The sequence below is a fragment of the Cupressus sempervirens genome, chromosome 8, assembly GCF_028749045.1.
Source record: "Cupressus sempervirens isolate cs-2001-9-10 chromosome 8, ASM2874904v1, whole genome shotgun sequence".
NCBI classification, from domain to species: Eukaryota; Viridiplantae; Streptophyta; class Pinopsida; order Cupressales; family Cupressaceae; genus Cupressus; species Cupressus sempervirens.
Window position 1 is genome coordinate 622,995,131 of NC_143125.1, and position 14,626 is coordinate 623,009,756.

Below are 14,626 nucleotides of genomic sequence, written 5' to 3' on the forward strand. Positions count from 1 at the left end.
TAAAAATTAAAATGAAAGTTATAAATATTTAAATAGAAGTTATATAAAAAGGGAATTGGAGTTATAAGCTTGCATGAGAGTTAACGCACTTTTCTATTTCTCTTATGTCAACAACACGGAGGTTAGTGCATCAATTAAGCACATGGTGTCTACAACCCTATAGCTCATCTAGAAGGTTGGAAAAGACCCATGCTTACTTGGTGACACCTTCTAGCTGTTTCTAGAGGCATTCTAGATGTTTCCTGAGAGTTCTTTATATTAAGGCATTCCTAGAAGCTTAGACATAGCATTTGGAGTGCAATTGGAGCATTGGAAGATTCGAGAACTCTGAAGAAGGGAGCTTGCTCTGTGGATTTTCTGAGGAAGAGCGAGTTAGCATCAGAATCCGGGTAGATTCTTGTGATTTTACTTATGCTATTTTCCCATCTTGCATTCCCTATCTTCTTCGTGTCTTCCATATGTCTTCTAAGAAATTTCCTATTTTTATTGTATGCATTCTCAGTATGGGTAGTTTAATTCATTTGAGAATTTTATATCCATAGATCTAAAAAGAACACGGGGCTAGGGTTTAGATTCATAGTCAAACCCATTAGATTAATTATTGGAAGAAGTTTGAGATCAAGACTTATAGAAAAAATTTTGAGAACTGAAATTTATATATATTTGTATTTCCAAATTTGAATATATATATATATATATATATATATATATATATATATATATACATACATATGTATATATACATATATATATATATATATATATATATATATATATATATATATTTCATTAAAAAGTCGAACGACACATAATTCGCAGCGAGCGAATGACGCATCGTGATTGGAGGGATACGTTTTAATAAAATGCAATATAATTATAAATTTCAATGGGCAGGGGGACGTGTTTTTCCACTCCCGTCGGTGGTATTGCTAAAGCATACTGCAGTACTGCAGAGTACATGCAGTCTGCAGTGTACCTACGATCGCAGTGTACCCTACGATCCGCGAGTCATGTGTGTGTGTGTGTGTGTGTGTGTGTGTGTGTGTGTGTGTGTGTGTGTGTGTCTGTGTCTGTGTCTGTGTCTGTGTCTGTGTCTGTGTCTATGTCTGTGTCGGCGGTTATAAACTCATCGTGTGTTGTCAAATGTTTATTAATTTTATTTTTATATAATTCGTTTATAAGTTAATAATTATATATATATGTATAAATATATATATAAGTATATGTATGTATATACATTATTAATAATAAATAATTGATATATTAATAGATGTTTGGAATTTAAAGAGTAATTTTGTAATAACAAGTTATTTTATTATGTTGAGCATTATAGGTTCAATATAATCTTTTAATTTGGAAAGATGAATATAAAAAGAATTTTAAATATTATCAAAACATGTATATAAAAGACATTTAGAACATTTAGAAAATTGAGTCTAATATTTTTTGGGGAGAAACTTTTATCTACCAATACAAAAACATGGGTTAGGTTAAACATGAAATTTCTCCACTTGATATTTAAATTGGAAAATGTAAACTGAGACTTTTGCATTTAAATTCAAGTTTGTAAACTTAGCAAAACCAAAACATATGTTTGCATTGTGTATTCTGTATGCTATTATTTTGGGTTTTGGGTTGACTAGTGTTGACCAGTTATAGGACGTCTACCAGAGGCTTGGGAGTTATGTGATTGTGATGTCATGATGATGTTTTAATCTCGATCTTTATAAACCCAACCATAGTTATGTGATGGAATGCTCTATGTATTGTTTGTAATTACTGATTGTTATAGTTGATATTCTTATGTATGAGACACTTGACTTAACCATTTTTGGTCATCGATCAGTTATCCTTGGTTATTTTCTAGTCGCCATGATGGGACTATAATGTGGATTTATTCTTGATGATGTCATGTTGTGACATGTTTGACTCAACCATTTTTGGAGTCTTCGATCAATATGAATGAGATATATTTTAGTTATTGAGAACCATTGGATACTTTTGATTATCAGTGATACTTCAGTTGCCAATAGAGAGCTGTTGTGGTCATGATTTTCTATGGATGCTTGCTCATGGAGATTTGATGCTTTTGTGCATATTTGATGATTTTATTATGGATTATCTTTTGTGATTTTGAGATTTATGATTCCATGGGCTTAGGGTAGGATATCTGCACGTAGTGTCGGGAAGTGGCTTGCAATGGGGGTCGAGGCCCTAAGAGGCTGCCAGGGTAACTCATTGTAAGTTGGATTAATAAGTGATAACATTAACACCTAATAATAACTGAATGAACCTAAAAAGATAAGTTTTTTGTTTCTCGCATTTCTCGTCCATGCCTTGAGTGCTTGTACAAGCTAGGTGGGAGTAGTGAGAACGCATGGTTGCGAACTTGCATTCTGTAGTATGCCTCGTCAGTATGAGAGGATACTAGTGGCCGCATGAGATCAGTATGGACCCATGGAGTTTAGCTAACTGCCAGGGTAACTTGTACGTGATAAATGCGATGACACTTTCTCGCTTGCATAGTAGGTTCCTACATGTCATTGTGTGCCTCTGAGATTAGATGTAAGATTTTGTGTCTGGAACCTTTGAGTTAGTATACTTTTAGGATTCCTGGACTTGTAGAGATTTATGCTATGTGTTTTGGATAGCTTGTTTGGGACTTGAGATTATCTCCTCAGCACGGTGGGAGTGGACCACTTAGGTACCACATGTTCGGGTGGTAGTGTATTTTCCACTCTTATCATTTGAGATTCATTGAGACATCGTGGTTGATGTGTCTTTCATGATGGTGGATATATATCCTTTTATTGATGATTAGCATATGTTAGATGATGTTATCTTATGCTTTTATTTGCATGTTAGATCACTTTCTACATATGATGTTGTATATGTTAGGAGTGACATTCTTACTATGTTAATACTGATGATCTCTTCGGTGATTTGCAATGTTACGCACGGAGGGATGGCTAGGATCCACGATGGTCTAATCATGCTATTAACGGTTGGGAGGAACTGAGCACTTGGTTTATTATGTTTGATCTTTATGATGGATGTATATGTTTTCTATGATGATGTATCATGTTTATCATGTGATTATCGTTACTTTGATGTATCATGGATTAGAATAGGATGATGTACCTTATTCTACATATGTATATTCTTTTGAGCTTGTCATACCCTGTGACATGTACAGTGGATGATTGAGCATTTGGAAATGTAATGTATAAACATTGGACTTATCATTATTATTTCATGTGGATGTTGTACTAGATGGATTCATGTATGTTAGATGTTTTAGATGTAATTCAATGTTAAGGGATTTTAAAGAATGTAACCAGTTGTGTATGTTATGTTTACTTTTCAGATGGACATTGCTATTGCTTCCATTATGATGCATAAGTTATTTGTTGTATTTATTTTCATGATTAAAAAAAATGCTACTAAACTTAGTGAAATTCTAGGTTAATTCTTTGGATCCCTTGGTGGGGCATTACAGGTTCTTTCTTAAGATGTTAAACTTCTTCAAAGTAATTGAGCACTAATAGCAATTGTTAAAAATAGATGATACTAAGATGAGGGGTGAATCAGTATTCTACAAAATTTTTCCTTGAACTAAATATTGTTAATTACTTTATGACTTGCATATGAAAGTAAACCAACAATGTTGAATAGTAAATATAACTATGCACATAGATAACTCATAATATCATTATTTGTTAACTACAGAAACTTTGGTCAAGGGAAAACCCTAGTGGGGATGATACCTACTAGATGATTCACTAAACAATAGGATCCTATTAAGGATATTAACCCTATTAGGAATCTATGAAGTACATATAGTGTCTCAAGCCCCTATTAGGAGACTAGGCCTTGTTAGAAGCCTCAACCCTGTTAGGATTTGGTAGAAAAAATACAATGTATGCAAAAAGAGCCCACTACCCTAACATGCAATTATACAATTCAATTCTTCACAAGAATAGATATACATACAACACTTGTTGTTTGTATATAATTCTTCACACTTTTTCTAATCATGCTTCATAATTCACATCACATAAGGCTCACAAACCTTTCAAAATCTCTTTACAATAGTTTGCATCACATAACACTTTCTCGTCTATCATAAATAGAACACTTATCTTTGTAAGGTAATATATTTACTTATACCTTGTATAATAATAAACTATGCTCAGTCAGCCTTCATGTATTCGAACACTTGACATAATATAAAATATCTTATGGAATAATATCCACAAAGTTGGCTCATAATAACTTAGTAATTATTTCATAACCAAAATAATTCCTAAGGCCATACAATACAATTCTTTGCTATGCTCTGTTCTACACTGTTAAATACCCATAGTGGTATTTTAATCATAACTCTCATTGTATAGTTAGTACACACTTGCGTACTAGTACACATCATCATGGTACTACCATGAATCTTTCCTCAACTATGCATGAGCTAACTCTTGATGAGCTACCTTTACACTTAATATTTGTTCGATGTGTTGCTACAAACTGGCTAACACTTTGATAATTTTCTAACTCTAAATGCATAAAAAAATGTTGAATGTATGTTGCCATAAATGACAACCATTAAGATAGATCTATCCAACCATATTGCCAACAAGTTCTCCTTATCTAGCTTGGGTACATATCTTTTATTAGTCATGATCTTTAGCTTTAAGTACCTTCAAACTATTCTCTATAAGCAATGAGATTTGATACCAATTTTTAGAAATGTTTAGAATAATAGGGGGGGTTGAGTCAATTACTCAAGGTCAATTCGTACCACTTGAACACTTGACTATTTTGTTTATCCTATTGTTGTTGTGTCTATACTGTAAAACTATCATAAACATAACTTGCATTGCATAATGAAAACATAATCAAATGTAAAAACATAAAGAATTCATCATAGTTTTGGCACTAGGATTTTATGTGGAAACCTAATTTGGGAAAAACCACCACCAACATGTCACTCCTTTTCACTCTTTCAAAGTAAGCTTTGTTAGGAGCCAACCTTATTAAAGGTTACAAAATAGACTATTAAATGTGACATGGTTAGATGATTTAATCACCTTGTTAGGAATGACCTTTCAAGAGGACTTTGATCATTCCATATAGGATATCACCTAGTTAAAGGATTTACATAAACTATTAAGTCTTCAAATGACTGTTTGGTCAACCTCTGTTAAAAGGATTTCAATAGAAATTGTTTATAATGACTCAAACTAATTTAAGTTTTGATTTGTGTGATTACAAATAATTTTTGTAAATTCAGATCTTTATTTGGTGCTTATGTTGGTTTACTAACAAGTCTTCCATTGACATCTTTGGTCTTGATTTTCTTGGACACCCTTCAAGAAATTAATCCACTCTTCTCATCAACACTTAAGCCTTATTCTCTAATGTACTTATCAATAAAAACATAATATCTACAAGCTTTCTCCTTTAGCTTCACATTCACTCACAGTCTTATGTGTTTCTGATCGACCTTGCTCTGTATGTCTCTCTTAACATACAAGCTTCCCTCAAACAAACACTTTCACACACTCATTCACATAGTTAGTTCAGCTTTGTACTTCTCTAAATAGACAACTTGTGCTTTGCCATTTTCTAAATCCACCATAGATCTTATGGTTTATGATTAGATTCAACTTGATTCCCTATATCTATCCATCTTCTTGATTGTTTTCTATAAACTTTGTTAGAATACATTTGTTAGGTCTTTGCCTAATACATGCCTTTAATTGAATGATCCAACTCATCAATATTATCTTCAATGAAGTTTACATCTCCCAAGAGATCAATTGAGTTAGCTTGATCTCACAATTTCTATAGTGCCTGCCCCTAGGTCGCATTTTTGTTATCATTGTCAAACTCTTTTAGGGCTAGTTCTATGTTGATGATTATTAGTAGCATTGTTTTGATACTACTAAATATCATGCTATGGATTCAGTTTATATGTGATAAGATTAATTAGACTCTACATTTCATGGATGCATGATGATTATTACATTGATTTTAGTTATTGATGATGATTAGTTAGATGGTTTATTATCACATGTGTTTTATTATGGATACTTACCCCATACTTCCATGGGTATGGTGTGCGTGTTTGTTCTTATGTATGGCATTTATGATGTGGTTAAGGAAGGGAGTTGTAGTCACCTGCTAGTCAGGATCTACACGATGCACCACTTTCTGCCATTTCCTATTTAGCTTAGCATATATATATTGTATGTACATGCATATTTTTATGCAAGATTGCAAGTACCGGGTATCGACTTCCTTGAATTTCCAGGATGAGAGTACCCTATCGCACTATCTCAATGGTAAGAGAGGGGAGATAAATTCTCAAGTCCAAATCCTAAACCCTTAAACCATTTGTCCTAAAAAGGTAGGACAAGTATCCGAGATATTTTACCTTCCGAATGTGTTGGATGACATAATTCGTGATTTTTAACCCTTTAGACTAATTTTGTATGGATATTTCTATGATGGGTTTTCATATTTTATCTTGGAGGTCTATGGTGAATTTTCTATTAATTAAGTCTTAAATTAAAAGATTTAATTATTTTGAGAAAATTAATATAATGTCATTTTGATTTCAATTAATTAAATGGGAATTAATTGAGAAAAAGAATTAAATAAAAAAAATTTAAATTAATAATAATAAAATAATAAATTAATAATAATAATAAAATGATAAAAGAATTAAAATAAAAGTTATAAGCTTGCCTAAGAGTAAATGCACCTCTTGATTGCACATATGTCAACAACACAGGACTTAGCACACAAATTAAGCACATGGTGTCTACAACCTTATGACTCATCTAGAAGGTCGAAAAAAACTCGTGCTTAGTTATCAATGCTTATCTCATCTTCTAGTTGTTTCTAGAGACATTCTAGGTGCTTCCTGAGAGTTCTTTATATTTAGGCACTCCTAGAAGCTTAGGGAGAGCGCATTTGGAGGACCTGAGAACATTGGAGAAGGAAGGAGCTTGCTCTACAAATTTTGAGGAGAAGTGATTTAGCATCAGTGTCCAGGTAGAAACTTGTGATTTTGGCATTTGATATTTTGCTTCTTGCACTTCCTGTCTTCTTCGTGTCTTCTGAATGCTTTCTGAGGATTTTCATATCTTGGTTATATGCATTTTGTCATGGGTAGTTAAATTCCATATAAGAAATTTTCATATGCATAGATCTAAAAATTCTATGGACTAGGGTTTGAAAGTTTATAGGCAAATCTATTTTAAAGAATTAATGGGTAAATTTAGAAACCTATTATTTTAAAGGGAAATTCTTAATTTGAAGAATTAGAAAGCCCTGTTTGTTTTATATATATATATATATATATATATATATATATATATATATATATATATATATATATATATATATATATATATATATATATATATATATATATATATATATATATATATATATATATATATAATGTGGTTGGGAGAGGGGGTTTTACCCCACCCCACCCCATCCCCTCTTATTTATGGCTATTGGAAGCCACAAGCCTGCTATCGTGGGCACTGCTATCGCGGGTACTGTGACTGCCATCGCAGGCCCTGCGACAGAGGTAGGCCGCACAACCCTTTTAAAAGAAGGGACGACATCAAATTAATCCCACTTTTTTTTTAAAAAAAGAATTTTTTTAAAGAGAATTGTCTCCGTTCATTGCACAATTAAAAATAAATAATATTAATAAGTTATTAATATGTGTAAAGGTACGGTTTACGATCATTGCAGTTCGACAGTACATGCGGGGGGTTGTATAATTGTTTAAAGTTATAATGTTTGATATGTATTATTGAATTGTATTCATATATAATATTAACATTATGTTTATTTAAAACATATATGTTATTATTATATATAGATTTTAAATAATAGTTTTTAATTAATAATAATTGGTAATATATTAATATATTAATTAAATAAAATTTGATTAATAATATTTAGTAAGAATATTTTAATAATATTTATCAAGTTTTACTTTTGTTAGTTAAATACATTATTAACTAATTTAATTAAATCTAATTTAATTAAGATTAGTTAATAATTGAAGGGTATTAATTTATTTATAATGATGATGAGTCTTAATAAATTTGGAATTAAAATCCATTAAGAGATCATTAGTTATAGTGATTAAGTGATTTCAGTTATTATTAAATGATTTAGAAGTGTAGACCGTGAATTTTATATTTTATTAATTAATTTAATTAAATGTTATTTAATTAAGATTAATTAATAAGGGAAGTTGTTTAATTTTAGTTCTGAAATTATTATAGTATTAATTTAATAAGAGTCAAGATAAATTTCTTGAAAAGTCATGGAGCATTATAATAATAGATGGTTACTCATTCTTTTATTGTTTCCTGAGGAATTGAATTAAATACTAAGGAAATTTTATTCAGTTAGCAACATTGATTTTAGCAAGATAAAGCAAATGCTTTTGTTAAAAGGCAAAGGGGGCTAGTTCAATCAGTTAAATAAGTAAATAATTATCTAGAGAATTGTTCTATATCATAATCATAGAGAGAGACTCATTGCTTGATAAGAATCATTATGTTATTAATACAGTTATGTGATTATTAATTAATTTAATTAATTATAGAATTAATTAAATTTAATTGATAATTAAGTTATACAATGGAGTTTAAAATGATATGATTATTGGTAACACGAGTTTTAAAGAAACTATGAACTATCTATTTGAATGTTGATAAGTCTTATTTTGAATAATGGGAGATGTCTTTTGGAAATAAGTGTTAATTAATTCGATTAAATTTAATTGAATTGGCATTGGAAAGGGTTGATTTCAAGATATCACGGGGATAAATCTTAATCGATTCAACTGTATATACAGGGTAGAAGAGGGTCTTTCACTTGATAATAAACCCTAAAAATGAGAGCTTTGGTGAATCTAATAATCATTGAGTTATGTAGTCTAATTAATTATAAATTAATTAATTATAATTGATAATTGAGTTACGCCAAGGAGTATAACTAATATGATCATTGATGATACCAATGTTAATGAAATTGTAAATTATTATAAGTTTTGTTCAAAGAGAAATGGGTTGACTTGGAGATTAAACAAAGAATTTTATAACCTTGTGATTGCAAAAGCAAACCGAAACATGTTCTTGCATCTTGTGTTTTCTCTATGCTTCTTGTTTTGGATTTTTGGGTTGACTAGTTGTTGACCAGTTAGGATGTCTGCCAGAGGCTCAGGGGTTATGATATTGATGTCATGATGATGTCTTTTGATCTTGATTCTTTATAAATCCAACCATGGTAATGTGATGGTATGCTCTATGAGATGTTTGTATTTACTAATTGTTATTGCTCATCAATCTTCTTGAGTGAAGCTAAGTTATATGTATCTGAGACACTTGACTTAACCATTTTTGAGTCATCGATCAGTTATCCTTGGATTACTTTCCAGTCACCATGATGGGACTGAAGTATTGATTTATTTCTTGATGATGTCATGTTGTGACATGTTTTGACTCAACCATTTTGGAGTCTTCGATCAGTATTACTTTGAGATACTTTTTGGTTGCTTATTGAGAACCAATGGATATTGTGATTATCAGTGACATTTTCAGTTTCCAATAGAGAACTATTGTGGTCATGATTATCTATGGATGCTTTTCAATTGCTCATGGAGATTTGATGCTCTTTTATGGATTATCTTTTGGTATTTTTCCAGTCACTTGTATAGGACTGTGGTGATTTTGTGATTTATGATTCCATGAGCTTAGGGTAGGTTATCTACTTGTAGTGTCAGAAAGTGGCTTGCAATGAGGGTCAGGCCCCTAAGTGGCTACCAGGGTAACTCATTATAAGTTATTTTAATAAGTGAAAACATTCACACCTAATACTGACTTAATGAACCTAAAAAGATAATTGTTTTGTTCTTGCCCATGCCTTGAGTGCTAGTACAGACTAGGATGGGAGTAGAGAGAACACTTGGTTGCAACCTTGTATTTTGTAGTATACCTCGTCTGTACGAGAGGATACTAGTGGCCGCATAGGGATCACTAGGGGGTCGAGGTCTATTGAGAGACTGCCAGGGTAGCTCTAGCGTGATCCGTGCAATCACACTTTCTTGCTTGCATAGTAGGTTTCCTACATGTCTTTGTGTGCCTCTGGGGTTAGATGTCAGTTTGTGATTGGAACCTTTGAATTAGTATACTTTTAGGATTCCTAGACTTAGAAAGTGTTTGTGCTATGTGTTTTTGATATCTTGTTTGGGACTTGAGATTATCTCCTCAGCACGGTGAGAGTGGACCATTTAGGTTCCACGCGATCAGGTGGTAGTGCTTTTTCACTCTTACCATATGACATCTGTTTGGGATACTATGGCTGATGCATTCTTTGATTATAATGGTGGACATGTATCCTTACATTGTTGATTTTCATATGATGGATGATGTTATCTTATGCTTTACTTTGCATGTTAGATTTCTTTTCTGCATATGATGTGGTATGGTTTAGGAGTGAAATTCTTACTATGTTAATATTGATGATCTCTTCAGTGATTTGGAATGTTATGCACAAAGGGATGGCTAGGACCCACGATGGTCTAATGATGCTATTTACGGTTGGAAGGAACCGTGCAGTTAGTTAATTATGTTTGTGGTAAATGGTTAACCTTTATGATGGATGTTTATATTTTCTATGATGATGTATCTGTATATGAGTAATGTTAGTATGCTAATAGAAACCAAATTTAAATAAAGCTTCTACAAACTAAACAAAATTCATAAACTTCAAGATAGACTAAGATGAACTCTCAATTGAGAATATGAGCCATTAATGGGCTCTCTCAATGAGAAGCTCTCTTGTTCAGTAGCTTTGTCTAAATAGATAAGATGTATGCTCAAGCTTATGCTTCAAAAAGGGCTTCAAATGGAGTTGGAATTTGGGTGTGAGTGTATGGTTTTGATGTAAAATGGCTTCTCAAAATAGCATTATGACTTTACTTCATGGATTGTGTTATTTTTCAAAGGGGAAGGATCCAATTTATAGGCAAGAGGCTTGAGAGATTGAGGGCTAAGATGCAAGGATGGGAAAAAGCTCATGGAGGGCTCAGATTGCATGAGAGGAGAGCACATGGATTGTGCTTCCTTACAGCCAATTAAGGAGTGACACATGTCACATGGTGAGAGGATGGAGGAAAGGGGAAAGATGAGTCAACAAAGGAGGCTCAAGAGATAAAATCTTCATAAAGACCCTCATAATGACTTGTAAGAGCAATAAAAGGGCTTGGAAGAGTCATTTATGACCTAGTGGACTTCATAAAGTTCTATGGTTGAGATATTTTGAGGGTGATGAGAGCAATTTTGACTTGGACTTGATTAGGAAGGTTTTAAGCTTGTTTAGGCTTGTGCAAATGATTAGAGGATGGATTATGATGGTTTAAGATTAGCTTAGGGATAGGCAAGTGGATGACATTTAATGAGGGTGGGTGAAGGAGGAGATATTTGTTAACTTTGGCTTGGGTTAGTAATTCTTAACCCATGTTTAGGGAATGTGACAAGGTTAGGAGGGGATTAGGATTAGGTTTAAAGACATATTCTAGAAGAGTCTAGACTTTGGATGAGGATAAAGACTTTCTAAAATAGTCTAGAATTTCCTAGGATGAGGATGAAGACTTTCTAGAAGAGTCTAGAACTTCTTAGGATGAGGATAAATTAGATTTTTTAGGAAATAAATAAAGTTTTATTTATTTCAAGGGTTTGGGTTGAGGAGATATTTATTAAAACTTTTTTAATAAACATGAGGATTAATATTTAATCTTAATTAAATATTTTGAGTTGGGATTAGGGGCTGGAAATGATGGGATTAGCTTTTAATTAAAATTAAAGAAGGATTAGAAGATTTTGGAAGAGGTTAGTGGTCTTAAGGAAATTGGCCAAGTTTTGGGCAAAAAATAAATTTTTTATTTATTTTGGGTTTTTTGGTCAATTTATTAATTAAATAATTAATAAATAAGGAAATAATGCTTAAATAAGATTTAAACATTTTTGGGAGGGATTCCTTAATTAAATATTTTTAATTAAGATAAGGGGATTTAATGGCATAAAAATTAATTAATTAATTAATTAATGATGATGTCATCAGGAATTTTTTCAAAAAATAAAAATACTTTATTTTTTAAAGGATTTTTAGGTGTCTACATTTTTCCCCTCTTTGATGTGATGCCGCAAGTGGCATGGCATCAAAGATAAGAAAATAAGATGCCCAAGGCTAGAGCAGAAGAGGAGAGAATGGACTGTGAGATGCCCCCTCAAGAAGGCAGCGGGGAGAGAAAGCGAGGCTCGGTGGCTTCTTGAAAAATACAAGAATCTGGGATGAGCAACAAGAATCAAATTGGATTAAGAGAAGAGGTTTAGTTAGCTCAAACACTTACTATGGGAGAATGATAAAGGGAGAATCAGAGGCACAAGAGGAAGCAAGCTTAAGATCTCAGGAATTGCAGAGGATGAAGGAGCAGAGCGCTATAAAAAAGAATCCAGGATAGGGAGATGGATGAGGGGATTATAAAGCTGATGCAACAGGATTTCAAAGAGTTAGATTGGCGGAAGATGGGTTTCGAAGATCCCTAGGACTAAGATTGTGGATCTCGAAAGATGAGGCTTGGTGGATTGATTTGGATTGGTGGATCCCTAAGACTAAGATTGTGGATCCCTAAAGCTAAGAGTGATGAGTGATTCAAAGAGATACTGAGGCATAAGCTGGGGTAGGAGAGACAGATGTTGGATATGGATGGGGGATAATGGCGATGAAGGAAAACCATTGAAGCTTTTTGAGTGAGGGGATACTTCAAAGAGAAGTACCACCATGTAGTTGAGCACTAGATTTGCTATAGGACTATTGGTTAATTGCCAAGGTTACCAAGAACATCAAGGCCTTTTCACCAACCGTCCAAAGGACTAACAAACTAACTCAAAACAAACACACAAGGATTGCCCCAGCATCACACATGAATCCTAGAGGAAGCAGCGTGGAAACGACACTGGAGAACCCACAAGCAGAAAAGAAAAACAAACGAAAGAACTGATCAAGACCTTACGCTCTAATTGCCTCATTCGCAGCATACCATGATATGGAAGATCGTGGCAACCTTGAGAAGGGAACAAGGAGATTGCTTGGAAAAGATGCTTCAAGACCCAAAAGGGAAGATCCCAAATCAAAAGAAAGTGAAAATCCAAAAGAGAGTCGTTTTCCAACGAGATGGGTAGGACAAGGTACTAACGGACCAAGATCAGACATGAGAAAAGCTATATCCTGCAAGGACCTATTGGAGAGCACCGAAGCTGGTGGATTTGGATGAGTGATGCGTCTGGCAAGCTGAACTAAGAAAGATAACACTTTGGTGACAGGAAATCTAGCTAAAGGATGCGTTGGAATAGCTAACCAAGATGTGTGATGGGTGCAAGATGCTGATCAAGGACGAACTGACACAAACGCTGGATAGATACAATGGTACTAAGCTAAAGAGGAGGTACAAGCTGATGGACCAAGATATGTTACAAATGTATAATTTTGTTCATGTTTTGGTTTTTGTGAGATGGAAATGTTTGTGAAGGATGGGATGTCTATAATAGGTGATAGGTGGATAGGTAGATGGTTTGCAAAAAGCTTAAGTGAAAATGGGGTTTTGTATGTGCACGTGATAGTATACAAGCTAGGATACAGAATTATTTATAGGCTGGAATATAGTACAAACCTTGGACAAGATTTGGATAGACAAGGTATGGTACAAGATTTACAAGGTATAATACAAGCTTTGGTACAAGATTTACAAGCTGTACAGGAGGTATTTACAAGCTCCATTAGATTTTGGATATTTGGTTGGAACACCAAGGCAACAAGCATGTATTTTATGGGATGGTGGGTGAATGGATGAGGGATAGGATAGTGATAGATAATGGATTAGTATTTAGTACACAAGGCGCCTGAATTACCAGGTTTTCACCAAGGTACCTATCCAAGGTGCTTCAACTGCCAAGTTTTCACCATTGGACGCTTATTTCTCTTTACTATTTTTTTCTTTTGTATTTTTCAAAAGCTGGGTGTACCAAGGATCTTCAAGCATAGAACTTCTTGAGATGAATGATGTTAGTAGGATCATTCAAGAGTTCTCCTTCCGGTGTAGATAGCTAATAGGCGCCGAAGCCAAAGGAAGCAGTGACAACATAAGGACCAAGCCATGTAGGTTCAAACTTGCCTTTCTTTTCTCGATCTGCTTGGACTTTCATGTTTTCTTTAAGGACCATGTCACCTGGTTGAAAGTGTCGTGGAAGCACCTTCTTGTTGAAATTCCTTTTGAGATGAGTTTGATAGACTATGAGATGATCATAGGCTTGTTGTCGCTTCTCATCTAAGAGATCTAGCTAGGTGAGCCGAGCTACTCTATATTCTTCATCTGATATTTGTCCTTGCAAAGATATGCGCAAGGAGGGAAGTTCAACCTCTATAGGTAGTACCACTTCGGCACCATAGACTAGGGAGTATGGAGTTGTGCCTGTGGATGTACGGAAGGAAGTTCGATAGGCCCATAGGGCTGGATTTATTTGTAGGT